Genomic DNA, 23,016 nt, shown 5'->3' with positions numbered 1-23,016 from the left:
GGATGAGAGCTGAAAATGCTGTCAAAATGCTTTTTCCACCCCAATCTGGGACGAGTGTAATCTTTAAAAGAGTCAACTGTGGGCTTTTTCTCGGCTTACGGCCATACTACCCTGAGAACGCCCGATCTCATCCGATCTCGGAAGCTAAGCAGGGTCGGGCCTGGTTAGTACTTGGATGGGAGACCGCCTGGGAATACCAGGTGCTGTAAGCTTTTTTTTTTTTTTTTTTGCACCTCCGTCGCAAAAGTAAACTTTCACAAAATAATTCCAGTTTGCTAGCTACTTGCTAGCAGACAGCCACACGCTAAACTGACAGGATGAGAGCTGAAAATGCTGTCAAAATGCTTTTTCCACCCCAATCTGGGACGAGTGTAATCTTTAAAAGAGTCAACTGTGGGCTTTTTCTCGGCTTACGGCCATACTACCCTGAGAACGCCCGATCTCGTCCGATCTCGGAAGCTAAGCAGGGTCGGGCCTGGTTAGTACTTGGATGGGAGACCGCCTGGGAATACCAGGTGCTGTAAGCTTTTTTTTTGTTTGTTTTTTGCACCTCCGTCGCAAAAGTAAACTTTCACAAAATAATTCCAGTTTGCTAGCTACTTGCTAGCAGACAGCCACACGCTAAACTGACAGGATGAGAGCTGAAAATGCTGTCAAAATGCTTTTTCCACCCCAATCTGGGACGAGTGTAATCTTTAAAAGAGTCAACTGTGGGCTTTTTCTCGGCTTACGGCCATACTACCCTGAGAACGCCCGATCTCGTCCGATCTCGGAAGCTAAGCAGGGTCGGGCCTGGTTAGTACTTGGATGGGAGACCGCCTGGGAATACCAGGTGCTGTAAGCTTTTGTTTTTTTTTTTTTTTTTTGCACCTCCGTCGCAAAAGTAAACTTTCACAAAATAATTCCAGTTTGCTAGCTACTTGCTAGCAGACAGCAACACGCTAAACTGACAGGATGAGAGCTGAAAATGCTGTCAAAATGCTTTTTCCACCCCAATCTGGGACGAGTGTAATCTTTAAAAGAGTCTACTGTGGGCTTTTTCTCGGCTTACGGCCATACTACCCTGAGAACGCCCGATCTCGGAAGCTAAGCAGGGTCGGGCCTGGTTAGTACTTGGATGGGAGACCGCCTGGGAATACCATGTGTTGTAAGCTTTTTTTTTTTTTTTTTTTTGCACCTCCGTCGCAAAAGTAAACTTTCACAAAATAATTCCAGTTTGCTAGCTACTTGCTAGCAGACAGCCACACGCTAAACTGACAGGATGAGAGCTGAAAATGCTGTCAAAATGCTTTTTCCACCCCAATCTGGGACGAGTGTAATCTTTAAAAGAGTCAACTGTGGGCTTTTTCTCGGCTTACGGCCATACTACCCTGAGAACGCCCGATCTCGTCCGATCTCGGAAGCTAAGCAGGGTCGGGCCTGGTTAGTACTTGGATGGGAGACCGCCTGGGAATACCAGGTGCTGTAAGCTTTTTTTTTGTTTTGTTTTTGCACCTCCGTCGCAAAAGTAAACTTTCACAAAATAATTCCAGTTTGCTAGCTACTTGCTAGCAGACAGCCACACGCTAAACTGACAGGATGAGAGCTGAAAATGCTGTCAAAATGCTTTTTCCACCCCAATCTGGGACAAGTGTAATCTTTAAAAGAGTCAACTGTGGGCTTTTTCTCGGCTTACGGCTATACTACCCTGAGAACGCCCGATCTCGTCCGATCTCGGAAGCTAAGCAGGGTCGGGCCTGGTTAGTACTTGGATGGGAGACCGCCTGGGAATACAGGGTGCTGTAAGCTTTTTTCTTTTTTTTTTGCACCTCCGTCGCAAAAGTAAACTTTCACAAAATAATTCCAGTTTGCTAGCTACTTGCTAGCAGACAGCCACACGCTAAACTGACAGGATGAGAGCTGAAAATGCTGTCAAAATGCTTTTTCCACCCCAAGTTGGGACGAGTGTAATCTTTAAAAGAGTCAACTGTGGGCTTTTTCTCGGCTTACGGCCATACTACCCTGAGAACGCCCGATCTCGTCCGATCTCGGAAGCTAAGCAGGGTCGGGCCTGGTTAGTACTTGGATGGGAGACCGCCTGGGAATACCAGGTGCTGTAAGCTTTTTTTTTTTTTTTTTGCACCTCCGTCGCAAAAGTAAACTTTCACAAAATAATTCCAGTTTGCTAGCTACTTGCTAGCAGACAGCCACACGCTAAACTGACAGGATGAGAGCTGAAAATTCTGTCAAAATGCTTTCTCCACCCCAATCTGGGACGAGTGTAATCTTTAAAAGAGTCAACTGTGGGCTTTTTCTCGGTTTACGGCCATACTACCCTGAGAACGCCCGATCTCGTCCGATCTCGGAACCTAAGCAGGGTCGGGCCTGGTTAGTACTTGGATGGGAGACCGCCTGGGAATACCAGGTGCTGTAAGCTTTTTTTTTTTTTTTTTTGCACCTCCGTCGCAAAAGTAAACTTTCACAAAATAATTCCAGTTTGCTAGCTACTTGCTAGCAGACAGCCACACGCTAAACTGACAGGATGAGAGCTGAAAATGCTGTCAAAATGCTTTTTCCACCCCAAGTTGGGACGAGTGTAATCTTTAAAAGAGTCAACTGTGGGCTTTTTCTCGGCTTACGGCCATACTACCCTGAGAACGCCCGATCTCGTCCGATCTCGGAAGCTAAGCAGGGTCGGGCCTGGTTAGTACTTGGATGGGAGACCGCCTGGGAATACCAGGTGCTGTAAGCTTTTTTTTTTTTTTTTTTGCACCTCCGTCGCAAAAGTAAACTTTCACAAAATAATTCCAGTTTGCTAGCTACTTGCTAGCAGACAGCCACACGCTAAACTGACAGGATGAAAGCTGAAAATGCTGTCAAAATTCTTTTTCCACCCCAAGTTGGGACGAGTGTAATCTTTAAAAGAGTCAACTGTGGGCTTTTTCTCGGCTTACGGCCATACTACCCTGAGAACGCCCGATCTCGTCTGATCTCGGAAGCTAAGCAGGGTCGGGCCTGGTTAGTACTTGGATGGGAGACCGCCTGGGAATACCAGGTGCTGTAAGCTTTTTTTTTTTTTTTTTGCACCTCCGTCGCAAAAGTAAACTTTCACAAAATAATTCCAGTTTGCTAGCTACTTGCTAGCAGACAGCCACACGCTAAACTTACAGGATGAGAGCTGAAAATGCTGTCAAAATGCTTTTTCCACCCCAATCTGGGACGAGTGTAATCTTTAAAAGAGTCAACTGTGGGCTTTTTCTCGGCTTACGGCCATACTACCCTGAGAACGCCCGATCTCATCCGATCTCGGAAGCTAAGCAGGGTCGGGCCTGGTTAGTACTTGGATGGGAGACCGCCTGGGAATACCAGGTGCTGTAAGCTTTTTTTTTTTTTTTTTTGCACCTCCGTCGCAAAAGTAAACTTTCACAAAATAATTCCAGTTTGCTAGCTACTTGCTAGCAGACAGCCACACGCTAAACTGACAGGATGAGAGCTGAAAATGCTGTCAAAATGCTTTTTCCACCCCAATCTGGGACGAGTGTAATCTTTAAAAGAGTCAACTGTGGGCTTTTTCTCGGCTTACGGCCATACTACCCTGAGAACGCCCGATCTCGTCCGATCTCGGAAGCTAAGCAGGGTCGGGCCTGGTTAGTACTTGGATGGGAGACCGCCTGGGAATACCAGGTGCTGTAAGCTTTTTTTTTGTTTGTTTTTTGCACCTCCGTCGCAAAAGTAAACTTTCACAAAATAATTCCAGTTTGCTAGCTACTTGCTAGCAGACAGCCACACGCTAAACTGACAGGATGAGAGCTGAAAATGCTGTCAAAATGCTTTTTCCACCCCAATCTGGGACAAGTGTAATCTTTAAAAGAGTCAACTGTGGGCTTTTTCTCGGCTTACGGCCATACTACCCTGAGAACGCCCGATCTCATCCGATCTCGGAAGCTAAGCAGGGTCGGGCCTGGTTAGTACTTGGATGGGAGACCGCCTGGGAATACCAGGTGCTGTAAGCTTTTTTTTTTTTTTTTTTGCACCTCCGTCGCAAAAGTAAACTTTCACAAAATAATTCCAGTTTGCTAGCTACTTGCTAGCAGACAGCCACACGCTAAACTGACAGGATGAGAGCTGAAAATGCTGTCAAAATGCTTTTTCCACCCCAATCTGGGACGAGTGTAATCTTTAAAAGAGTCAACTGTGGGCTTTTTCTCGGCTTACGGCCATACTACCCTGAGAACGCCCGATCTCGTCCGATCTCGGAAGCTAAGCAGGGTCGGGCCTGGTTAGTACTTGGATGGGAGACCGCCTGGGAATACCAGGTGCTGTAAGCTTTTTTTTTTTTTTTTTGCACCTCCGTCGCAAAAGTAAACTTTCACAAAATAATTCCAGTTTGCTAGCTACTTGCTAGCAGACAGCCACACGCTAAACTGACAGGATGAGAGCTGAAAATGCTGTCAAAATGCTTTTTCCACCCCAATCTGGGACGAGTGTAATCTTTAAAAGAGTCAACTGTGGGCTTTTTCTCGGCTTACGGCCATACTACCCTGAGAACGCCCGATCTCGTCCGATCTCGGAAGCTAAGCAGGGTCGGGCCTGGTTAGTACTTGGATGGGAGACCGCCTGGGAATACCAGGTGCTGTAAGCTTTTTTTTTGTTTGTTTTTTGCACCTCCGTCGCAAAAGTAAACTTTCACAAAATAATTCCAGTTTGCTAGCTACTTGCTAGCAGACAGCCACACGCTAAACTGACAGGATGAGAGCTGAAAATGCTGTCAAAATGCTTTTTCCACCCCAATCTGGGACGAGTGTAATCTTTAAAAGAGTCAACTGTGGGCTTTTTCTCGGCTTACGGCCATACTACCCTGAGAACGCCCGATCTCATCCGATCTCGGAAGCTAAGCAGGGTCGGGCCTGGTTAGTACTTGGATGGGAGACCGCCTGGGAATACCAGGTGCTGTAAGCTTTTTTTTTTTTTTTTTTGCACCTCCGTCGCAAAAGTAAACTTTCACAAAATAATTCCAGTTTGCTAGCTACTTGCTAGCAGACAGCCACACGCTAAACTGACAGGATGAGAGCTGAAAATGCTGTCAAAATGCTTTTTCCACCCCAATCTGGGACGAGTGTAATCTTTAAAAGAGTCAACTGTGGGCTTTTTCTCGGCTTACGGCCATACTACCCTGAGAACGCCCGATCTCGTCCGATCTCGGAAGCTAAGCAGGGTCGGGCCTGGTTAGTACTTGGATGGGAGACCGCCTGGGAATACCAGGTGCTGTAAGCTTTTTTTTTTTTTTTTTTTTGCACCTCCGTCGCAAAAGTAAACTTTCACAAAATAATTCCAGTTTGCTAGCTACTTGCTAGCAGACAGCAACACGCTAAACTGACAGGATGAGAGCTGAAAATGCTGTCAAAATGCTTTTTCCACCCCAATCTGGGACGGGTGTAATCTTTAAAAGAGTCAACTGTGGGCATCTTCTCGGCTTACGTTCATACTACCCTGAGAACGCCCGATCTCGTCCGATCTAGGAAGCTAAGCAGGGTCGGGCCTGTTTAGTACTTGGATGGGAGACCGCCTGGGAATACCATGTGTTGTAAGCTTTTTTTTTTTTTTTTTTTTGCACCTCCGTCGCAAAAGTAAACTTTCACAAAATAATTCCAGTTTGCTAGCTACTTGCTAGCAGACAGCCACACGCTAAACTGACAGGATGAGAGCTGAAAATGCTGTCAAAATGCTTTTTCCACCCCAAGTTGGGACGAGTGTAATCTTTAAAAGAGTCAACTGTGGGCTTTTTCTCGGTTTACGGCCATACTACCCTGAGAACGCCCGATCTCGTCCGATCTCGGAAGCTAAGCAGGGTCGGGCCTGGTTAGTACTTGGATGGGAGACCGCCTGGGAATACCAGGTGCTGTAAGCTTTTTTTTTTTTTTTTTGCACCTCCGTCGCAAAAGTAAACTTTCACAAAATAATTCCAGTTTGCTAGCTACTTGCTAGCAGACAGCCACACGCTAAACTGACAGGATGAGAGCTGAAAATGCTGTCAAAATGCTTTTTCCACCCCAATCTGGGACGAGTGTAATATTTAAAAGAGTCAACTGTGGGCTTTTTCTCGGCTTACGGCCATACTACCCTGAGAACGCCCGATCTCGTCCGATCTCGGAAGCTAAGCAGGGTCGGGCCTGGTTAGTACTTGGATGGGAGACCGCCTGGGAATACCAGGTGCTGTAAGCTTTTTTTTTTTTTTTTTTGCACCTCCGTCGCAAAAGTAAACTTTCACAAAATAATTCCAGTTTGCTAGCTACTTGCTAGCAGACAGCCACACGCTAAACTGACAGGATGAGAGCTGAAAATGCTGTCAAAATGCTTTTTCCACCCCAATCTGGGACGAGTGTAATCTTTAAAAGAGTCAACTGTGGGCTTTTTCTCGGCTTACGGCCATACTACCCTGAGAACGCCCGATCTCATCCGATCTCGGAAGCTAAGCAGGGTCGGGCCTGGTTAGTACTTGGATGGGAGACCGCCTGGGAATACCAGGTGCTGTAAGCTTTTTTTTTTTTTTTTTTTGCACCTCCGTCGCAAAAGTAAACTTTCACAAAATAATTCCAGTTTGCTAGCTACTTGCTAGCAGACAGCCACACGCTAAACTGACAGGATGAGAGCTGAAAATGCTGTCAAAATGCTTTTTCCACCCCAATCTGGGACGAGTGTAATCTTTAAAAGAGTCAACTGTGGGCTTTTTCTCGGCTTACGGCCATACTACCCTGAGAACGCCCGATCTCGTCCGATCTCGGAAGCTAAGCAGGGTCGGGCCTGGTTAGTACTTGGATGGGAGACCGCCTGGGAATACCAGGTGCTGTAAGCTTTTTTTTTTTTTTTTTGCACCTCCGTCGCAAAAGTAAACTTTCACAAAATAATTCCAGTTTGCTAGCTACTTGCTAGCAGACAGCCACACGCTAAACTGACAGGATGAGAGCTGAAAATGCTGTCAAAATGCTTTTTCCACCCCAATCTGGGACGAGTGTAATCTTTAAAAGAGTCAACTGTGGGCTTTTTCTCGGCTTACGGCCATACTACCCTGAGAACGCCCGATCTCGTCCGATCTCGGAAGCTAAGCAGGGTCGGGCCTGGTTAGTACTTGGATGGGAGACCGCCTGGGAATACCAGGTGCTGTAAGCTTTTTTTTTGTTTGTTTTTTGCACCTCCGTCGCAAAAGTAAACTTTCACAAAATAATTCCAGTTTGCTAGCTACTTGCTAGCAGACAGCCACACGCTAAACTGACAGGATGAGAGCTGAAAATGCTGTCAAAATGCTTTTTCCACCCCAATCTGGGACGAGTGTAATCTTTAAAAGAGTCAACTGTGGGCTTTTTCTCGGCTTACGGCCATACTACCCTGAGAACGCCCGATCTCGTCCGATCTCGGAAGCTAAGCAGGGTCGGGCCTGGTTAGTACTTGGATGGGAGACCGCCTGGGAATACCAGGTGCTGTAAGCTTTTTTTTTTTTTTTTTGCACCTCCGTCGCAAAAGTAAACTTTCACAAAATAATTCCAGTTTGCTAGCTACTTGCTAGCAGACAGCCACACGCTAAACTGACAGGATGAGAGCTGAAAATGCTGTCAAAATGCTTTTTCCACCCCAATCTGGGACGAGTGTAATCTTTAAAAGAGTCAACTGTGGGCTTTTTCTCGGCTTACGGCCATACTACCCTGAGAACGCCCGATCTCGTCCGATCTCGGAAGCTAAGCAGGGTCGGGCCTGGTTAGTACTTGGATGGGAGACCGCCTGGGAATACCAGGTGCTGTAAGCTTTTTTTTTTTTTTTTTTGCACCTCCGTCGCAAAAGTAAACTTTCACAAAATAATTCCAGTTTGCTAGCTACTTGCTAGCAGACAGCAACACGCTAAACTGACAGGATGAGAGCTGAAAATGCTGTCAAAATGCTTTTTCCACCCCAATCTGGGACGGGTGTAATCTTTAAAAGAGTCAACTGTGGGCATCTTCTCGGCTTACGTTCATACTACCCTGAGAACGCCCGATCTCGTCCGATCTAGGAAGCTAAGCAGGGTCGGGCCTGTTTAGTACTTGGATGGGAGACCGCCTGGGAATACCATGTGTTGTAAGCTTTTTTTTTTTTTTTTTTTGCACCTCCGTCGCAAAAGTAAACTTTCACAAAATAATTCCAGTTTGCTAGCTACTTGCTAGCAGACAGCCACACGCTAAACTGACAGGATGAGAGCTGAAAATGCTGTCAAAATGCTTTTTCCACCCCAAGTTGGGACGAGTGTAATCTTTAAAAGAGTCAACTGTGGGCTTTTTCTCGGTTTACGGCCATACTACCCTGAGAACGCCCGATCTCGTCCGATCTCGGAAGCTAAGCAGGGTCGGGCCTGGTTAGTACTTGGATGGGAGACCGCCTGGGAATACCAGGTGCTGTAAGCTTTTTTTTTTTTTTTTTGCACCTCCGTCGCAAAAGTAAACTTTCACAAAATAATTCCAGTTTGCTAGCTACTTGCTAGCAGACAGCCACACGCTAAACTGACAGGATGAGAGCTGAAAATGCTGTCAAAATGCTTTTTCCACCCCAATCTGGGACGAGTGTAATCTTTAAAAGAGTCAACTGTGGGCTTTTTCTCGGCTTACGGCCATACTACCCTGAGAACGCCCGATCTCGTCCGATCTCGGAAGCTAAGCAGGGTCGGGCCTGGTTAGTACTTGGATGGGAGACCGCCTGGGAATACCAGGTGCTGTAAGCTTTTTTTTTTTTTTTTTTGCACCTCCGTCGCAAAAGTAAACTTTCACAAAATAATTCCAGTTTGCTAGCTACTTGCTAGCAGACAGCCACACGCTAAACTGACAGGATGAGAGCTGAAAATGCTGTCAAAATGCTTTTTCCACCCCAATCTGGGACGAGTGTAATCTTTAAAAGAGTCAACTGTGGGCTTTTTCTCGGCTTACGGCCATACTACCCTGAGAACGCCCGATCTCATCCGATCTCGGAAGCTAAGCAGGGTCGGGCCTGGTTAGTACTTGGATGGGAGACCGCCTGGGAATACCAGGTGCTGTAAGCTTTTTTTTTTTTTTTTTTTGCACCTCCGTCGCAAAAGTAAACTTTCACAAAATAATTCCAGTTTGCTAGCTACTTGCTAGCAGACAGCCACACGCTAAACTGACAGGATGAGAGCTGAAAATGCTGTCAAAATGCTTTTTCCACCCCAATCTGGGACGAGTGTAATCTTTAAAAGAGTCAACTGTGGGCTTTTTCTCGGCTTACGGCCATACTACCCTGAGAACGCCCGATCTCGTCCGATCTCGGAAGCTAAGCAGGGTCGGGCCTGGTTAGTACTTGGATGGGAGACCGCCTGGGAATACCAGGTGCTGTAAGCTTTTTTTTTTTTTTTTTGCACCTCCGTCGCAAAAGTAAACTTTCACAAAATAATTCCAGTTTGCTAGCTACTTGCTAGCAGACAGCCACACGCTAAACTGACAGGATGAGAGCTGAAAATGCTGTCAAAATGCTTTTTCCACCCCAATCTGGGACGAGTGTAATCTTTAAAAGAGTCAACTGTGGGCTTTTTCTCGGCTTACGGCCATACTACCCTGAGAACGCCCGATCTCGTCCGATCTCGGAAGCTAAGCAGGGTCGGGCCTGGTTAGTACTTGGATGGGAGACCGCCTGGGAATACCAGGTGCTGTAAGCTTTTTTTTTGTTTGTTTTTTGCACCTCCGTCGCAAAAGTAAACTTTCACAAAATAATTCCAGTTTGCTAGCTACTTGCTAGCAGACAGCCACACGCTAAACTGACAGGATGAGAGCTGAAAATGCTGTCAAAATGCTTTTTCCACCCCAATCTGGGACGAGTGTAATCTTTAAAAGAGTCAACTGTGGGCTTTTTCTCGGCTTACGGCCATACTACCCTGAGAACGCCCGATCTCGTCCGATCTCGGAAGCTAAGCAGGGTCGGGCCTGGTTAGTACTTGGATGGGAGACCGCCTGGGAATACCAGGTGCTGTAAGCTTTTTTTTTTTTTTTTTGCACCTCCGTCGCAAAAGTAAACTTTCACAAAATAATTCCAGTTTGCTAGCTACTTGCTAGCAGACAGCCACACGCTAAACTGACAGGATGAGAGCTGAAAATGCTGTCAAAATGCTTTTTCCACCCCAATCTGGGACGAGTGTAATCTTTAAAAGAGTCAACTGTGGGCTTTTTCTCGGCTTACGGCCATACTACCCTGAGAACGCCCGATCTCGTCCGATCTCGGAAGCTAAGCAGGGTCGGGCCTGGTTAGTACTTGGATGGGAGACCGCCTGGGAATACCAGGTGCTGTAAGCTTTTTTTTTGTTTGTTTTTTGCACCTCCGTCGCAAAAGTAAACTTTCACAAAATAATTCCAGTTTGCTAGCTACTTGCTAGCAGACAGCCACACGCTAAACTGACAGGATGAGAGCTGAAAATGCTGTCAAAATGCTTTTTCCACCCCAATCTGGGACGAGTGTAATCTTTAAAAGAGTCAACTGTGGGCTTTTTCTCGGCTTACGGCCATACTACCCTGAGAACGCCCGATCTCGTCCGATCTCGGAAGCTAAGCAGGGTCGGGCCTGGTTAGTACTTGGATGGGAGACCGCCTGGGAATACCAGGTGCTGTAAGCTTTTTTTTTTTTTTTTTTGCACCTCCGTCGCAAAAGTAAACTTTCACAAAATAATTCCAGTTTGCTAGCTACTTGCTAGCAGACAGCCACACGCTAAACTGACAGGATGAGAGCTGAAAATGCTGTCAAAATGCTTTTTCCACCCCAATCTGGGACGAGTGTAATCTTTAAAAGAGTCAACTGTGGGCTTTTTCTCGGCTTACGGCCATACTACCCTGAGAACGCCCGATCTCATCCGATCTCGGAAGCTAAGCAGGGTCGGGCCTGGTTAGTACTTGGATGGGAGACCGCCTGGGAATACCAGGTGCTGTAAGCTTTTTTTTTGTTTGTTTTTTGCACCTCCGTCGCAAAAGTAAACTTTCACAAAATAATTCCAGTTTGCTAGCTACTTGCTAGCAGACAGCCACACGCTAAACTGACAGGATGAGAGCTGAAAATGCTGTCAAAATGCTTTTTCCACCCCAATCTGGGACGAGTGTAATCTTTAAAAGAGTCAACTGTGGGCTTTTTCTCGGCTTACGGCCATACTACCCTGAGAACGCCCGATCTCGTCCGATCTCGGAAGCTAAGCAGGGTCGGGCCTGGTTAGTACTTGGATGGGAGACCGCCTGGGAATACCAGGTGCTGTAAGCTTTTTTTTTTTTTTTTTGCACCTCCGTCGCAAAAGTAAACTTTCACAAAATAATTCCAGTTTGCTAGCTACTTGCTAGCAGACAGCCACACGCTAAACTGACAGGATGAGAGCTGAAAATGCTGTCAAAATGCTTTTTCCACCCCAATCTGGGACGAGTGTAATCTTTAAAAGAGTCAACTGTGGGCTTTTTCTCGGCTTACGGCCATACTACCCTGAGAACGCCCGATCTCGTCCGATCTCGGAAGCTAAGCAGGGTCGGGCCTGGTTAGTACTTGGATGGGAGACCGCCTGGGAATACCAGGTGCTGTAAGCTTTTTTTTTTTTTTTTTTGCACCTCCGTCGCAAAAGTAAACTTTCACAAAATAATTCCAGTTTGCTAGCTACTTGCTAGCAGACAGCCACACGCTAAACTGACAGGATGAGAGCTGAAAATGCTGTCAAAATGCTTTTTCCACCCCAATCTGGGACGAGTGTAATCTTTAAAAGAGTCAACTGTGGGCTTTTTCTCGGCTTACGGCCATACTACCCTGAGAACGCCCGATCTCATCCGATCTCGGAAGCTAAGCAGGGTCGGGCCTGGTTAGTACTTGGATGGGAGACCGCCTGGGAATACCAGGTGCTGTAAGCTTTTTTTTTGTTTGTTTTTTGCACCTCCGTCGCAAAAGTAAACTTTCACAAAATAATTCCAGTTTGCTAGCTACTTGCTAGCAGACAGCCACACGCTAAACTGACAGGATGAGAGCTGAAAATGCTGTCAAAATGCTTTTTCCACCCCAATCTGGGACGAGTGTAATCTTTAAAAGAGTCAACTGTGGGCTTTTTCTCGGCTTACGGCCATACTACCCTGAGAACGCCCGATCTCGTCCGATCTCGGAAGCTAAGCAGGGTCGGGCCTGGTTAGTACTTGGATGGGAGACCGCCTGGGAATACCAGGTGCTGTAAGCTTTTTTTTTTTTTTTTTGCACCTCCGTCGCAAAAGTAAACTTTCACAAAATAATTCCAGTTTGCTAGCTACTTGCTAGCAGACAGCCACACGCTAAACTGACAGGATGAGAGCTGAAAATGCTGTCAAAATGCTTTTTCCACCCCAATCTGGGACGAGTGTAATCTTTAAAAGAGTCAACTGTGGGCTTTTTCTCGGCTTACGGCCATACTACCCTGAGAACGCCCGATCTCGTCCGATCTCGGAAGCTAAGCAGGGTCGGGCCTGGTTAGTACTTGGATGGGAGACCGCCTGGGAATACCAGGTGCTGTAAGCTTTTTTTTTTTTTTTTTTGCACCTCCGTCGCAAAAGTAAACTTTCACAAAATAATTCCAGTTTGCTAGCTACTTGCTAGCAGACAGCCACACGCTAAACTGACAGGATGAGAGCTGAAAATGCTGTCAAAATGCTTTTTCCACCCCAATCTGGGACGAGTGTAATCTTTAAAAGAGTCAACTGTGGGCTTTTTCTCGGCTTACGGCCATACTACCCTGAGAACGCCCGATCTCGTCCGATCTCGGAAGCTAAGCAGGGTAGGGCCTGGTTAGTACTTGGATGGGAGACCGCCTGGGAATACCAGGTGCTGTAAGCTTTTTTTTTTTTTTTTTGCACCTCCGTCGCAAAAGTAAACTTTCACAAAATAATTCCAGTTTGCTAGCTACTTGCTAGCAGACAGCCACACGCTAAACTGACAGGATGAGAGCTGAAAATGCTGTCAAAATGCTTTTTCCACCCCAATCTGGGACGAGTGTAATCTTTAAAAGAGTCAACTGTGGGCTTTTTCTCGGCTTACGGCCATACTACCCTGAGAACGCCCGATCTCGTCCGATCTCGGAAGCTAAGCAGGGTCGGGCCTGGTTAGTACTTGGATGGGAGACCGCCTGGGAATACCAGGTGCTGTAAGCTTTTTTTTTGTTTGTTTTTTGCACCTCCGTCGCAAAAGTAAACTTTCACAAAATAATTCCAGTTTGCTAGCTACTTGCTAGCAGACAGCCACACGCTAAACTGACAGGATGAGAGCTGAAAATGCTGTCAAAATGCTTTTTCCACCCCAATCTGGGACGAGTGTAATCTTTAAAAGAGTCAACTGTGGGCTTTTTCTCGGCTTACGGCCATACTACCCTGAGAACGCCCGATCTCGTCCGATCTCGGAAGCTAAGCAGGGTCGGGCCTGGTTAGTACTTGGATGGGAGACCGCCTGGGAATACCAGGTGCTGTAAGCTTTTTTTTTTTTTTTTTTGCACCTCCGTCGCAAAAGTAAACTTTCACAAAATAATTCCAGTTTGCTAGCTACTTGCTAGCAGACAGCCACACGCTAAACTGACAGGATGAGAGCTGAAAATGCTGTCAAAATGCTGTCAAAATGCTTTTTCCACCCCAATCTGGGACGAGTGTAATCTTTAAAAGAGTCAACTGTGGGCTTTTTCTCGGCTTACGGCCATACTACCCTGAGAACGCCCGATCTCGTCCGATCTCGGAAGCTAAGCAGGGTCGGGCCTGGTTAGTACTTGGATGGGAGACCGCCTGGGAATACCAGGTGCTGTAAGCTTTTTTTTTTTTTTTTTTTGCACCTCCGTCGCAAAAGTAAACTTTCACAAAAGAATTCCAGTTTGCTAGCTACTTGCTAGCAGACAGCCACACGCTAAACTGACAGGATGAGAGCTGAAAATGCTGTCAAAATGCTTTTTCCACCCCAATCTGGGACGAGTGTAATCTTTAAAAGAGTCAACTGTGGGCTTTTTCTCGGCTTACGGCCATACTACCCTGAGAACGCCCGATCTCGTCCGATCTCGGAAGCTAAGCAGGGTCGGGCCTGGTTAGTACTTGGATGGGAGACCGCCTGGGAATACCAGGTGCTGTAAGCTTTTTTTTTTTTTTTTTCACCTCCGTCGCAAAACTAAACTTTCACAAAATAATTCCAGTTTGCTAGTGTTAGAGTCGACAATATTAAGTATTGTACTCTTTGCGTGTTCAATTAACTGAATGGTGAGATTCTGTTGAAGAAGTTCCTTTGCAAAGGTTTTAATTACCAGAAGCTTCTGGTCCACATAGACAAACCATCCAAGCGATGTCTCTGTTCAAATGTGATCGCCTCTCTCCAGCTCACATCGTTATTTATTCACAAAAAGGGTTCAGAAAAAGGTCAGCCCACAACACACCTGGTTACAACTGAATACAAGAGAATCCGTTCCCATGGGTATAAATCAGATTAGAAAAAATACAATAATAATAAGCCTGACTCCCTTCCGACACAGCAAAATCCCCGGAACCTCCCTTTAGATTACGAATGAATAGACAGACCCGTTGCTCTTTCTCATGAAAGTAACACAGATAAGAATATAGGTCTATTCATACAGCCATACTAAATTAACATAATTATAAACGGCTAAAATATAATTTAAAACTAAAAAACAATGTTAATAATTCATCATTCCCTCATTTGAGCTCTTGAGAGCTCAACACATTAAAAAAAAAATTTTCAATGGTTGTGTGATAAAAATAATTATCCTTAAAACATCCCTTTAGCAAAAGAGGAGATAGTTTAGCAATCATATGACATTAAAAAACAATTTGATACATTTAAAAGATTTTTAGTGAAATAAGCATAGCATATGTGAGGCTTAACATAAAATGTTGTTCATTGAAAAGTGTCGCAATGTATCGGCAGACGAATATGTGTTCTTTGAAGCCATCTTGTGATGAAGTTCTTTGAAGGTCTTTTTTTTTTTTTTTAATGAAAAGAGTGTCGCAATAGTTCGTCTCTTCTTTAAGAATTTGGGGTAGACTACCCAAATTCTTCGATTTGTCACCTGGGATTATTCTGCCCAAAATGTGACTGATCAAAGGAATGATTGCCCAAGAAAAGGCACTTGCTCTTGATCCGTTGACTGATGTCCTCAAACGGCAGCTCCGGAACCGGGCACGGATTCAGCTGACGTGGCTCCAGGTCGGAGGTGATAAGATTGATGCTCCAGTTGTGGAATTTCGTCTCTCCTTTCAACCTGAGAGCATCTGTTGATGAGATGGCCGAGCCTGGCACGTCTCCTTTCCAGTTGTGGAATTTCTCCTCATCAACCCCCTGGGGCCGTTCTCCTGAGTGCAGAAACTTTTCATTTTTAGTTTTTCATAAACTCACATAAATTTTATTTGGAGGAAAAAACCCTGATAGTTTTTGTTAGTTGGGATTAGTAAATGTTATTTGATTAAGATCCGTAGGTCCTGTGCTGTTGGAACAGGAAAAGATCTATTTTTGTGACATTAAAATAGAGCCCAGCCCTTGATTGAGTTGAATGACATTCGCTCATTCATTAATATAAGACAGAGCTTATAAATATTTATTTTTCAAATAGGTTTTGTTCAATAATAGGTAATTTTTTACCATGACTAAATTTGTTCTAAATTTTCATAACTGTGCCTTTCATATCTTATTCTCTTCCCAGAATCCCATGACCGGCCGAATCCTGGCATGCTGGGAAAAACTCACATATATTCATATTATCTATACTCTTTTGCAAACACTGGGCTCCAAACATTACATTTTTCAAATATGATTCTGAGATAAAAGATATAATATAATATAATTACCTTCATTCGGCGAATATGCATTATTGTCCTTGCTTGCTTCAGACTTACTTTGCGATCGATTTCCTCTGATAGATTTCTTCATATTCAAACTGTGGATTATCATTTTCAAACTCATCCTGTCAATTGGAGTGTAGGCCGATACCCCACAACCTTTTTAATTTCGTTTTTAAGTTTGATTTTAATTTTCTAACTCGTCTACATTGGTTAAATTCTTAAACATAAACTCCCTCATTTGACAAAGATCCACTGATTTTTTCAAACATGTCAAGATAAAGGGAGGACAAAATAGAGACCTCATGACTCAAAAGACGTCATAAATAACTCAACCCTCTAAATCAGGCTATGAGATAAACAAAAGAGCTACAAAACACTATAAAACTGAGCATAAGCAGATACAACTTAAGACACTAATATATGATGACTTTGGGGCCATAAAAATAGAGGTAACCATATTACTCTAATTCACACAAAATATTTCTGGGCTTTATAAATCACAGTGCTATAAAAAAAAAAAAAATCTAATTTAGCCATCAAACTCTCAGTTAGTCTTTTACTCGTTCCTGATCATTCTATTCTGTTATTTATTTTATACTATAGCTGCAGCTGGACGAAGTCCAAAAAAGTTCCTCACGGGAAAAATAAAAATATATCATATCATAACATATTAATAAAATTACCATTGTACCAATTCAGAAACTGATTCTCCCAAAAATATAGGCAAAAATTTAGTAGGCTATAGATTGAAATAAATTTTCTCAATCCCTCATTTCAAATTTACATATGTCGTTTTCAATTTTCTGAAATATCTTGCCATAGATCACAGTTCCCCACTCAACACATTAAAAATGCCTTGCATATCACTATGTAGCATTTTACTGAATGGATCACATCTCATTCCGACCACCAACTTTCTCAGTCCAGACCCCAGCAAAAGGCAGGACGGCAGCTGTTGTCAATGTTCAGTCCTGGCCAGCATGGCGGCTGCTGTGGCAGCAATGTTCAGAGCAGGCATTTAGATTTCCTCTGGATGCAAAACAGCCATAGGGGAGAAGTCACTAGAATGAGGCGTATACACAGTCACTGGGCATTGAGGAATTTGAACATCATGTTTTTCTTAGGCACAGGACGAGAAGACTGTTGCTCTGCGGCTTTTGACCTTTGATCTCTGCCACATCCATTCAGACGCTGTCTGCAATGTGGATCCGATGACACACAGTCTTTCTGAGAGCTCACCTGATCAAAAAATGCACATTCGTTGATACAATGCTTTAAAAATGCCAGACTGAGGATATGGGATCATAGCAAGACAGTTCACTCCCTGCTTTCTCAAAAATGTTTCGTAAAAAACACAGCCTCTTTATTCATTTCTTTTTCTTTTTTTTCTTTTTTTTCTCAATACCCCTTCAAATAGCTACTAGCCATACAACGTATCAGCAGCTGGGGCGCATCAGTGAAGGCCATCAAACCCTCATCGCCTTGGAACTCAAACATCAGTTTCTGAAATGACACACTCAGAAAAAAAAACAAATATTAAAAATCATTATCAACATGTCAATTCCAAAAACATTCATAACTCCTTATTCAACTATCTTACTTCCAGCCACAGCTATAAAGATGTAGGCATAATTATATCAACTCTCAAACAAAATGCCATTATTTTATCATTACTCTTTATTCATTTGTCCCGAAAAGGGAAAGTTAACAAATTAACCATCGTCATCAATCATTAAAGTGTAAAGATTTATTAGCTCAGTCACTAAAAAAAAATAAAAAATAAAAAATAAAAAATAAAAATAAAACACTAATTTAATATTATTTTTTCAAAAACTCAACAATATCTTTCAAATACTATTACTTATTTTATATTGTTTATCATTCCTCTCTTACCATTTTGACAAAAAAAGAGTCCCATTACGAGGACACATTATGCTCACAGCGCACAGCTCAGCCCCCACCTTTTTTTATTCTAACCTAGAAACGGGGGGGGGGGGGGAGGAATCTTAACATTATAAATCGCAAAACCTATTTTATCATATTCCCATTAATAAAACAAATGCCACTATCACAACAGTATCATCTCACACAAAACAACACCAAACTTAGTTAAAATATTAAAGAAAAACAAACAAAATCCCCATATGCACATTTCTCACATACAAACCCCCACCTTTTTTTAAAAGCTAGGTCACACACTCAAATGCATACGCACACACTCTTCAGTCATTATAAAAAAATAAATAAACGGTGTTATTCCTTCAATTCGTTGTCTACAAATCTTATAGCATTTAAACCGCAGCTTCGTACGGTAATTTCAATAAACGGGTTAACTTTAAACAAAGCACCCGTAAACAGCTCCAAAAATACTGGAGTCATTTTAGCATCAAATTCAGCCTTTTTTCATTACCAACAAAGAAAATACAAAAGTCTGACATACCATTTTGTCCAGCGAAAGCTTTGTATACAATCGATCCATAGTTCGTTTTTTCATTGTTCATCGACGCTTTTATTTTTCGCTGAACCGGAAGCGCATTCAGGACAAACCATTCTGTATCCGGGTCGAAATCGCCTCCATTTTGTTTATAGTTTTTGATGTATACATTCGGTTTTAATACAGTGACGTCTCACTTTTAATATTAATAGTTCAATATGTTAACACATATGGCCACACACAGACAGACATAAGAATTACGTGACCTCTCGTTTATACACAGCGGTTACCCAATCCCGCTGAGCTAAACTGTTCTCCATACATTGCAAAATTTCTGCAAGGCGCTCATTTTCAAAATAAAATGTCACGTACCATCGAATTTAACCGTAGAACAAAAGGAATTCATACGGTAATCCTGACCCCAAAACTACAAAAATAGGAACGCCAAAACTGAAATAAAATCTTTCACGTAATCTCTCGATTGCAAATACAGTGATACAAAAATCCAATCATCGCTGTAATCAACCTGGACCCCTTTCTGTTCAATTTCAAACAGGCGCTTTTTCAAATAAAAGACATATTACGTGTAGAGAACTTTCACACCAAGAGCCATGAACAATTATGTTACTTGTCCTCAAATCCGGCCAAAACTGCTTAAAAAACAGAAGCGCGTACCATAATCTTCGCGATCCTTAGTAAACAAGAAGGACTTGTTACGTCATCCGGCAAACCCTTTTATTCAATATATATTATGGTCTAAGGATTCTTCATAGCGTTGACGAAAAACAAAACAAATCAAAAAATTAACCGCTATTTCTTCCTGTACAAAAAAAGCTTCATCACTTCGAGTCTGCATCACGTCACCTTCAAATGCACCACTCCACGACGTGTTTAGTTCAATATCGTCGAAATTATCACAACTCACAATAGAACGACATCAAACTACACTCGTTCACACAGATCTCTTTTAAAATTTAGACAATTTTGGAAGACGAAAAAACCAGCTGCAGCGGACCAGACAGACAAAATTTCTTCTACGTGGATAAAGATCTCCACTTACCGGAATTAATATGGCGCCAGAAATTCCGCCCGTCAGGGAACGCCGCAGCCTGCTCAACGTCAACAACACCATCCGTTTGGTTCAACGGAGGAGACCATTCGTTATAATTCAGCGTCGGCGGTCACCATTTGTTAGAGTCGACAATATTAAGTATTGTACTCTTTGCGTGTTCAATTAACTGAATGGTGAGATTCTGTTGAAGAAGTTCCTTTGCAAAGGTTTTAATTACCAGAAGCTTCTGGTCCACATAGACAAACCATCCAAGCGATGTCTCTGTTCAAATGTGATCGCCTCTCTCCAGCTCACATCGTTATTTATTCACAAAAAGGGTTCAGAAAAAGGTCAGCCCACAACACACCTGGTTACAACTGAATACAAGAGAATCCGTTCCCATGGGTATAAATCAGATTAGAAAAAATACAATAATAATAAGCCTGACTCCCTTCCGACACAGCAAAATCCCCGGAACCTCCCTTTAGATTACGAATGAATAGACAGACCCGTTGCTCTTTCTCATGAAAGTAACACAGATAAGAATATAGGTCTATTCATACAGCCATACTAAATTAACATAATTATAAACGGCTAAAATATAATTTAAAACTAAAAAACAATGTTAATAACTCATCACTAGCTACTTGCTAGCAGACAGCCACACGCTAAACTGACAGGATGAGAGCTGAAAATGCTGTCAAAATGCTTTTTCCACCCCAATCTGGGACGAGTGTAATCTTTAAAAGAGTCAACTGTGGGCTTTTTCTCGGCTTACGGCCATACTACCCTGAGAACGCCCGATCTCGTCCGATCTCGGAAGCTAAGCAGGGTCGGGCCTGGTTAGTACTTGGATGGGAGACCGCCTGGGAATACCAGGTGCTGTAAGCTTTTTTTTTTTTTTTTTTGCACCTCCGTCGCAAAAGTAAACTTTCACAAAATAATTCCAGTTTGCTAGCTACTTGCTAGCAGACAGCCACACGCTAAACTGACAGGATGAGAGCTGAAAATGCTGTCAAAATGCTTTTTCCACCCCAAGTTGGGACGAGTGTAATCTTTAAAAGAGTCAACTGTGGGCTTTTTCTCGGCTTACGGCCATACTACCCTGAGAACGCCCGATCTCGTCCGATCTCGGAAACTAAGCAGGGTCGGGCCTGGTTAGTACTTGGATGGGAGACCGCCTGGGAATACCAGGTGCTGTAAGCTTTTTTTTTTTTTTTTTGCACCTCCGTCGCAAAAGTAAACTTTCACAAAATAATTCCAGTTTGCTAGCTACTTGCTAGCAGACAGCAACACGTTAAACTGACAGGATGAGAGCTGAAAATGCTGTCAAAATGCTTTTTCCACCCCAATCTGGGACGAGTGTAATCTTTAAAAGAGTCAACTGTGGGCTTTTTCTCGGCTTACGGCCATACTACCCTGAGAACGCCCGATCTCGTCCGATCTCGGAAGCTAAGCAGGGTCGGGCCTGGTTAGTACTTGGATGGGAGACCGCCTGGGAATACCAGGTGCTGTAAGCTTTTTTTTCTTTTTCTTTTTGCACCTCCGTCGCAAAAGTAAACTTTCACAAAATAATTCCAGTTTGCTAGCTACTTGCTAGCAGACAGCCACACGCTAAACTGACAGGATGAGAGCTGAAAATGCTGTCAAAATGCTTTCTCCACCCCAATCTGGGACGAGTGTAATCTTTAAAAGAGTCAACTGTGGGCTTTTTCTCGGCTTACGGCCATACTACCCTGAGAACGCCCGATCTCGTCCGATCTCGGAAGCTAAGCAGGGTCGGGCCTGGTTAGTACTTGGATGGGAGACCGCCTGGGAATACCAGGTGCTGTAAGCTTTTTTTTTTTTTTTTTTGCACCTCCGTCGCAAAAGTAAACTTTCACAAAATAATTCCAGTTTGCTAGCTACTTGCTAGCAGACAGCCACACGCTAAACTGACAGGATGAGAGCTGAAAATTCTGTCAAAATGCTTTCTCCACCCCAATCTGGGACGAGTGTAATCTTTAAAAGAGTCAACTGTGGGCTTTTTCTCGGCTTACGGCCATACTACCCTGAGAACGCCCGATCTCGTCCGATCTCGGAAGCTAAGCAGGGTCGGGCCTGGTTAGTACTTGGATGGGAGACCGCCTGGGAATACCAGGTGCTGTAAGCTTTTTTTTTTTTTTTTTTGCACCTCCGTCGCAAAAGTAAACTTTCACAAAATAATTCCAGTTTGCTAGCTACTTGCTAGCAGACAGCCACACGCTAAACTGACAGGATGAGAGCTGAAAATGCTGTCAAAATGCTTTTTCCACCCCAAGTTGGGACGAGTGTAATCTTTAAAAGAGTCAACTGTGGGCTTTTTCTCGGCTTACGGCCATACTACCCTGAGCACGCCCGATCTCGTCCGATCTCGGAAGCTAAGCAGGGTCGGGCCTGGTTAGTACTTGGATGGGAGACCGCCTGGGAATACCAGGTGCTGTAAGCTTTTTTTTTTTTTTTTTTGCACCTCCGTCGCAAAAGTAAACTTTCACAAAATAATTCCAGTTTGCTAGCTACTTGCTAGCAGACAGCCACACGCTAAACTGACAGGATGAGAGCTGAAAATGCTGTCAAAATGCTTTTTCCACCCCAAGTTGGGACGAGTGTAATCTTTAAAAGAGTCAACTGTGGGCTTCTTCTCGGCTTACGGCCATACTACCCTGAGAACGCCCGATCTCGTCCGATCTCGGAAGCTAAGCAGGGTCGGGCCTGGTTAGTACTTGGATGGGAGACCGCCTGGGAATACCAGGTGTTGTAAGCTTTTTTTCTTTTTTTTTTTGCACCTCCGTCGCAAAAGTAAACTTTCACAAAAGAATTCCAGTTTGCTAGCTACTTGCTAGCAGACAGCCACACGCTAAACTGACAGGATGAGAGCTGAAAATTCTGTCAAAATGCTTTCTCCACCCCAATCTGGGACGAGTGTAATCTTTAAAAGAGTCAACTGTGGGCTTTTTCTCGGCTTACGGCCATACTACCCTGAGCGCGCCCGATCTCGTCCGATCTCGGAAGCTAAGCAGGGTCGGGCCTGGTTAGTACTTGGATGGGAGACCGCCTGGGAATACCAGGTGCTGTAAGCTTTTTTTTTTTTTTTTTTGCACCTCCGTCGCAAAAGTAAACTTTCACAAAATAATTCCAGTTTGCTAGCTACTTGCTAGCAGACAGCCACACGCTAAACTGACAGGATGAGAGCTGAAAATGCTGTCAAAATGCTTTTTCCACCCCAAGTTGGGACGAGTGTAATCTTTAAAAGAGTCAACTGTGGGCTTTTTCTCGGCTTACGGCCATACTACCCTCAGAACGCCCGATCTCGTCCGATCTCGGAAGCTAAGCAGGGTCGGTCCTGGTTAGTACTTGGATGGGAGACCGCCTGGGAATACCAGGTGCTGTAAGCTTTTTTTTTTTTTTTTTTGCACCTCCGTCGCAAAAGTAAACTTTCACAAAATAATTCCAGTTTGCTAGCTACTTGTTAGCAGACAGCAACACGCTAAACTGACAGGATGAGAGCTGAAAATGCTGTCAAAATGCTTTTTCCACCCCAATCTGGGACGAGTGTAATCTTTAAAAGAGTCAACTGTGGGCTTTTTCTCGGCTTACGGCCATACTACCCTGAGAACGCCCGATCTCGTCCGATCTCGGAAGCTAAGCAGGGTCGGGCCTGGTTAGTACTTGGATGGGAGACCGCCTGGGAATACCAGGTGCTG

The 23,016-nt window shown here is 44.0% G+C and overlaps 52 non-coding genes and 3 pseudogenes across 52 annotated transcripts in view; all 55 read left to right on the top strand.

Moving 5' to 3' along the window:
* Positions 1 to 93: 93 nt before the first annotated feature.
* On the top strand, positions 94 to 212 carry LOC147183047 (5S ribosomal RNA). The gene has a single exon (XR_015093696.1). It is a non-coding gene; the product is annotated as a 5S ribosomal RNA (ribosomal RNA).
* Positions 213 to 408: 196 nt separating this feature from the next.
* On the top strand, positions 409 to 527 carry LOC147183046 (5S ribosomal RNA). Its single transcript, XR_015093631.1, has one exon. It is a non-coding gene; the product is annotated as a 5S ribosomal RNA (ribosomal RNA).
* A 198-nt stretch (positions 528 to 725) lies between these two features.
* LOC147183045 (5S ribosomal RNA) lies at positions 726 to 844 on the top strand. The gene has a single exon (XR_015093629.1). It is a non-coding gene; the product is annotated as a 5S ribosomal RNA (ribosomal RNA).
* A 201-nt stretch (positions 845 to 1,045) lies between these two features.
* On the top strand, positions 1,046 to 1,154 carry LOC147183044 (5S ribosomal RNA; annotated as a pseudogene).
* A 198-nt stretch (positions 1,155 to 1,352) lies between these two features.
* Positions 1,353 to 1,471, top strand: LOC147183043 (5S ribosomal RNA). The gene has a single exon (XR_015093628.1). It is a non-coding gene; the product is annotated as a 5S ribosomal RNA (ribosomal RNA).
* Positions 1,472 to 1,669: 198 nt separating this feature from the next.
* LOC147183042 (5S ribosomal RNA) lies at positions 1,670 to 1,788 on the top strand. The gene has a single exon (XR_015092219.1). It is a non-coding gene; the product is annotated as a 5S ribosomal RNA (ribosomal RNA).
* Positions 1,789 to 1,983: 195 nt separating this feature from the next.
* Positions 1,984 to 2,102, top strand: LOC147183041 (5S ribosomal RNA). Its single transcript, XR_015093627.1, has one exon. It is a non-coding gene; the product is annotated as a 5S ribosomal RNA (ribosomal RNA).
* A 195-nt stretch (positions 2,103 to 2,297) lies between these two features.
* Positions 2,298 to 2,416, top strand: LOC147183040 (5S ribosomal RNA). Its single transcript, XR_015092229.1, has one exon. It is a non-coding gene; the product is annotated as a 5S ribosomal RNA (ribosomal RNA).
* A 196-nt stretch (positions 2,417 to 2,612) lies between these two features.
* LOC147183039 (5S ribosomal RNA) lies at positions 2,613 to 2,731 on the top strand. The gene has a single exon (XR_015093626.1). It is a non-coding gene; the product is annotated as a 5S ribosomal RNA (ribosomal RNA).
* Positions 2,732 to 2,927: 196 nt separating this feature from the next.
* On the top strand, positions 2,928 to 3,046 carry LOC147183038 (5S ribosomal RNA). The gene has a single exon (XR_015091405.1). It is a non-coding gene; the product is annotated as a 5S ribosomal RNA (ribosomal RNA).
* Positions 3,047 to 3,241: 195 nt separating this feature from the next.
* On the top strand, positions 3,242 to 3,360 carry LOC147183037 (5S ribosomal RNA). The gene has a single exon (XR_015093685.1). It is a non-coding gene; the product is annotated as a 5S ribosomal RNA (ribosomal RNA).
* Positions 3,361 to 3,556: 196 nt separating this feature from the next.
* LOC147183036 (5S ribosomal RNA) lies at positions 3,557 to 3,675 on the top strand. Its single transcript, XR_015093625.1, has one exon. It is a non-coding gene; the product is annotated as a 5S ribosomal RNA (ribosomal RNA).
* Positions 3,676 to 3,873: 198 nt separating this feature from the next.
* On the top strand, positions 3,874 to 3,992 carry LOC147183035 (5S ribosomal RNA). The gene has a single exon (XR_015093674.1). It is a non-coding gene; the product is annotated as a 5S ribosomal RNA (ribosomal RNA).
* A 196-nt stretch (positions 3,993 to 4,188) lies between these two features.
* On the top strand, positions 4,189 to 4,307 carry LOC147183034 (5S ribosomal RNA). The gene has a single exon (XR_015093624.1). It is a non-coding gene; the product is annotated as a 5S ribosomal RNA (ribosomal RNA).
* A 195-nt stretch (positions 4,308 to 4,502) lies between these two features.
* LOC147183033 (5S ribosomal RNA) lies at positions 4,503 to 4,621 on the top strand. Its single transcript, XR_015093623.1, has one exon. It is a non-coding gene; the product is annotated as a 5S ribosomal RNA (ribosomal RNA).
* A 198-nt stretch (positions 4,622 to 4,819) lies between these two features.
* On the top strand, positions 4,820 to 4,938 carry LOC147183032 (5S ribosomal RNA). The gene has a single exon (XR_015093663.1). It is a non-coding gene; the product is annotated as a 5S ribosomal RNA (ribosomal RNA).
* Positions 4,939 to 5,134: 196 nt separating this feature from the next.
* LOC147183031 (5S ribosomal RNA) lies at positions 5,135 to 5,253 on the top strand. Its single transcript, XR_015093622.1, has one exon. It is a non-coding gene; the product is annotated as a 5S ribosomal RNA (ribosomal RNA).
* A 198-nt stretch (positions 5,254 to 5,451) lies between these two features.
* Positions 5,452 to 5,570, top strand: LOC147183030 (5S ribosomal RNA; annotated as a pseudogene).
* A 198-nt stretch (positions 5,571 to 5,768) lies between these two features.
* LOC147183029 (5S ribosomal RNA) lies at positions 5,769 to 5,887 on the top strand. The gene has a single exon (XR_015091464.1). It is a non-coding gene; the product is annotated as a 5S ribosomal RNA (ribosomal RNA).
* A 195-nt stretch (positions 5,888 to 6,082) lies between these two features.
* Positions 6,083 to 6,201, top strand: LOC147183028 (5S ribosomal RNA). The gene has a single exon (XR_015093621.1). It is a non-coding gene; the product is annotated as a 5S ribosomal RNA (ribosomal RNA).
* A 196-nt stretch (positions 6,202 to 6,397) lies between these two features.
* On the top strand, positions 6,398 to 6,516 carry LOC147183027 (5S ribosomal RNA). Its single transcript, XR_015093652.1, has one exon. It is a non-coding gene; the product is annotated as a 5S ribosomal RNA (ribosomal RNA).
* Positions 6,517 to 6,713: 197 nt separating this feature from the next.
* LOC147183026 (5S ribosomal RNA) lies at positions 6,714 to 6,832 on the top strand. The gene has a single exon (XR_015093620.1). It is a non-coding gene; the product is annotated as a 5S ribosomal RNA (ribosomal RNA).
* Positions 6,833 to 7,027: 195 nt separating this feature from the next.
* Positions 7,028 to 7,146, top strand: LOC147183025 (5S ribosomal RNA). Its single transcript, XR_015093618.1, has one exon. It is a non-coding gene; the product is annotated as a 5S ribosomal RNA (ribosomal RNA).
* Positions 7,147 to 7,344: 198 nt separating this feature from the next.
* LOC147183024 (5S ribosomal RNA) lies at positions 7,345 to 7,463 on the top strand. The gene has a single exon (XR_015093617.1). It is a non-coding gene; the product is annotated as a 5S ribosomal RNA (ribosomal RNA).
* Positions 7,464 to 7,658: 195 nt separating this feature from the next.
* On the top strand, positions 7,659 to 7,777 carry LOC147183023 (5S ribosomal RNA). The gene has a single exon (XR_015093616.1). It is a non-coding gene; the product is annotated as a 5S ribosomal RNA (ribosomal RNA).
* A 196-nt stretch (positions 7,778 to 7,973) lies between these two features.
* LOC147183022 (5S ribosomal RNA) lies at positions 7,974 to 8,092 on the top strand (annotated as a pseudogene).
* Positions 8,093 to 8,289: 197 nt separating this feature from the next.
* Positions 8,290 to 8,408, top strand: LOC147183021 (5S ribosomal RNA). Its single transcript, XR_015091462.1, has one exon. It is a non-coding gene; the product is annotated as a 5S ribosomal RNA (ribosomal RNA).
* Positions 8,409 to 8,603: 195 nt separating this feature from the next.
* LOC147183020 (5S ribosomal RNA) lies at positions 8,604 to 8,722 on the top strand. The gene has a single exon (XR_015093615.1). It is a non-coding gene; the product is annotated as a 5S ribosomal RNA (ribosomal RNA).
* Positions 8,723 to 8,918: 196 nt separating this feature from the next.
* Positions 8,919 to 9,037, top strand: LOC147183019 (5S ribosomal RNA). The gene has a single exon (XR_015093641.1). It is a non-coding gene; the product is annotated as a 5S ribosomal RNA (ribosomal RNA).
* A 197-nt stretch (positions 9,038 to 9,234) lies between these two features.
* LOC147183018 (5S ribosomal RNA) lies at positions 9,235 to 9,353 on the top strand. The gene has a single exon (XR_015093614.1). It is a non-coding gene; the product is annotated as a 5S ribosomal RNA (ribosomal RNA).
* A 195-nt stretch (positions 9,354 to 9,548) lies between these two features.
* LOC147183017 (5S ribosomal RNA) lies at positions 9,549 to 9,667 on the top strand. The gene has a single exon (XR_015093613.1). It is a non-coding gene; the product is annotated as a 5S ribosomal RNA (ribosomal RNA).
* Positions 9,668 to 9,865: 198 nt separating this feature from the next.
* On the top strand, positions 9,866 to 9,984 carry LOC147183016 (5S ribosomal RNA). The gene has a single exon (XR_015093612.1). It is a non-coding gene; the product is annotated as a 5S ribosomal RNA (ribosomal RNA).
* Positions 9,985 to 10,179: 195 nt separating this feature from the next.
* LOC147183015 (5S ribosomal RNA) lies at positions 10,180 to 10,298 on the top strand. Its single transcript, XR_015093611.1, has one exon. It is a non-coding gene; the product is annotated as a 5S ribosomal RNA (ribosomal RNA).
* Positions 10,299 to 10,496: 198 nt separating this feature from the next.
* LOC147183014 (5S ribosomal RNA) lies at positions 10,497 to 10,615 on the top strand. The gene has a single exon (XR_015093610.1). It is a non-coding gene; the product is annotated as a 5S ribosomal RNA (ribosomal RNA).
* A 196-nt stretch (positions 10,616 to 10,811) lies between these two features.
* On the top strand, positions 10,812 to 10,930 carry LOC147183013 (5S ribosomal RNA). Its single transcript, XR_015093630.1, has one exon. It is a non-coding gene; the product is annotated as a 5S ribosomal RNA (ribosomal RNA).
* Positions 10,931 to 11,128: 198 nt separating this feature from the next.
* Positions 11,129 to 11,247, top strand: LOC147183012 (5S ribosomal RNA). Its single transcript, XR_015093609.1, has one exon. It is a non-coding gene; the product is annotated as a 5S ribosomal RNA (ribosomal RNA).
* A 195-nt stretch (positions 11,248 to 11,442) lies between these two features.
* On the top strand, positions 11,443 to 11,561 carry LOC147183011 (5S ribosomal RNA). The gene has a single exon (XR_015093607.1). It is a non-coding gene; the product is annotated as a 5S ribosomal RNA (ribosomal RNA).
* A 196-nt stretch (positions 11,562 to 11,757) lies between these two features.
* Positions 11,758 to 11,876, top strand: LOC147183010 (5S ribosomal RNA). The gene has a single exon (XR_015093619.1). It is a non-coding gene; the product is annotated as a 5S ribosomal RNA (ribosomal RNA).
* A 198-nt stretch (positions 11,877 to 12,074) lies between these two features.
* LOC147183009 (5S ribosomal RNA) lies at positions 12,075 to 12,193 on the top strand. The gene has a single exon (XR_015093606.1). It is a non-coding gene; the product is annotated as a 5S ribosomal RNA (ribosomal RNA).
* Positions 12,194 to 12,388: 195 nt separating this feature from the next.
* On the top strand, positions 12,389 to 12,507 carry LOC147183008 (5S ribosomal RNA). The gene has a single exon (XR_015093605.1). It is a non-coding gene; the product is annotated as a 5S ribosomal RNA (ribosomal RNA).
* A 196-nt stretch (positions 12,508 to 12,703) lies between these two features.
* Positions 12,704 to 12,822, top strand: LOC147183007 (5S ribosomal RNA). Its single transcript, XR_015093818.1, has one exon. It is a non-coding gene; the product is annotated as a 5S ribosomal RNA (ribosomal RNA).
* Positions 12,823 to 13,017: 195 nt separating this feature from the next.
* On the top strand, positions 13,018 to 13,136 carry LOC147183006 (5S ribosomal RNA). The gene has a single exon (XR_015093604.1). It is a non-coding gene; the product is annotated as a 5S ribosomal RNA (ribosomal RNA).
* Positions 13,137 to 13,334: 198 nt separating this feature from the next.
* On the top strand, positions 13,335 to 13,453 carry LOC147183005 (5S ribosomal RNA). Its single transcript, XR_015093603.1, has one exon. It is a non-coding gene; the product is annotated as a 5S ribosomal RNA (ribosomal RNA).
* Positions 13,454 to 13,660: 207 nt separating this feature from the next.
* LOC147183004 (5S ribosomal RNA) lies at positions 13,661 to 13,779 on the top strand. Its single transcript, XR_015093602.1, has one exon. It is a non-coding gene; the product is annotated as a 5S ribosomal RNA (ribosomal RNA).
* Positions 13,780 to 13,976: 197 nt separating this feature from the next.
* Positions 13,977 to 14,095, top strand: LOC147183003 (5S ribosomal RNA). The gene has a single exon (XR_015093601.1). It is a non-coding gene; the product is annotated as a 5S ribosomal RNA (ribosomal RNA).
* A 5,971-nt stretch (positions 14,096 to 20,066) lies between these two features.
* Positions 20,067 to 20,185, top strand: LOC147183002 (5S ribosomal RNA). Its single transcript, XR_015093600.1, has one exon. It is a non-coding gene; the product is annotated as a 5S ribosomal RNA (ribosomal RNA).
* A 196-nt stretch (positions 20,186 to 20,381) lies between these two features.
* LOC147183001 (5S ribosomal RNA) lies at positions 20,382 to 20,500 on the top strand. Its single transcript, XR_015091986.1, has one exon. It is a non-coding gene; the product is annotated as a 5S ribosomal RNA (ribosomal RNA).
* A 195-nt stretch (positions 20,501 to 20,695) lies between these two features.
* LOC147183000 (5S ribosomal RNA) lies at positions 20,696 to 20,814 on the top strand. The gene has a single exon (XR_015093599.1). It is a non-coding gene; the product is annotated as a 5S ribosomal RNA (ribosomal RNA).
* Positions 20,815 to 21,012: 198 nt separating this feature from the next.
* Positions 21,013 to 21,131, top strand: LOC147182999 (5S ribosomal RNA). Its single transcript, XR_015093598.1, has one exon. It is a non-coding gene; the product is annotated as a 5S ribosomal RNA (ribosomal RNA).
* A 196-nt stretch (positions 21,132 to 21,327) lies between these two features.
* On the top strand, positions 21,328 to 21,446 carry LOC147182998 (5S ribosomal RNA). The gene has a single exon (XR_015093596.1). It is a non-coding gene; the product is annotated as a 5S ribosomal RNA (ribosomal RNA).
* A 196-nt stretch (positions 21,447 to 21,642) lies between these two features.
* Positions 21,643 to 21,761, top strand: LOC147182997 (5S ribosomal RNA). The gene has a single exon (XR_015091360.1). It is a non-coding gene; the product is annotated as a 5S ribosomal RNA (ribosomal RNA).
* Positions 21,762 to 21,957: 196 nt separating this feature from the next.
* Positions 21,958 to 22,076, top strand: LOC147182996 (5S ribosomal RNA). Its single transcript, XR_015091660.1, has one exon. It is a non-coding gene; the product is annotated as a 5S ribosomal RNA (ribosomal RNA).
* A 197-nt stretch (positions 22,077 to 22,273) lies between these two features.
* On the top strand, positions 22,274 to 22,392 carry LOC147182995 (5S ribosomal RNA). Its single transcript, XR_015090962.1, has one exon. It is a non-coding gene; the product is annotated as a 5S ribosomal RNA (ribosomal RNA).
* Positions 22,393 to 22,588: 196 nt separating this feature from the next.
* On the top strand, positions 22,589 to 22,707 carry LOC147182994 (5S ribosomal RNA). The gene has a single exon (XR_015092598.1). It is a non-coding gene; the product is annotated as a 5S ribosomal RNA (ribosomal RNA).
* Positions 22,708 to 22,903: 196 nt separating this feature from the next.
* LOC147182993 (5S ribosomal RNA) overlaps positions 22,904 to 23,016 on the top strand; it is a 119-nt gene continuing 6 nt past the window's right edge. The window contains exon 1 of the ribosomal RNA XR_015093595.1: positions 22,904 to 23,016. This exon is cut by the window's right edge and continues 6 nt beyond it. This is a non-coding gene — a ribosomal RNA (5S ribosomal RNA).

This window comes from Leptonotus elevatus, chromosome 1, assembly GCF_054856555.1.
Source record: "Leptonotus elevatus isolate MCC_2025b chromosome 1, RoL_Lele_1.0, whole genome shotgun sequence".
Classification (NCBI taxonomy): Eukaryota; Metazoa; Chordata; class Actinopteri; order Syngnathiformes; family Syngnathidae; genus Leptonotus; species Leptonotus elevatus.
This window is presented reverse-complemented; position numbering and strand designations above follow the sequence as displayed.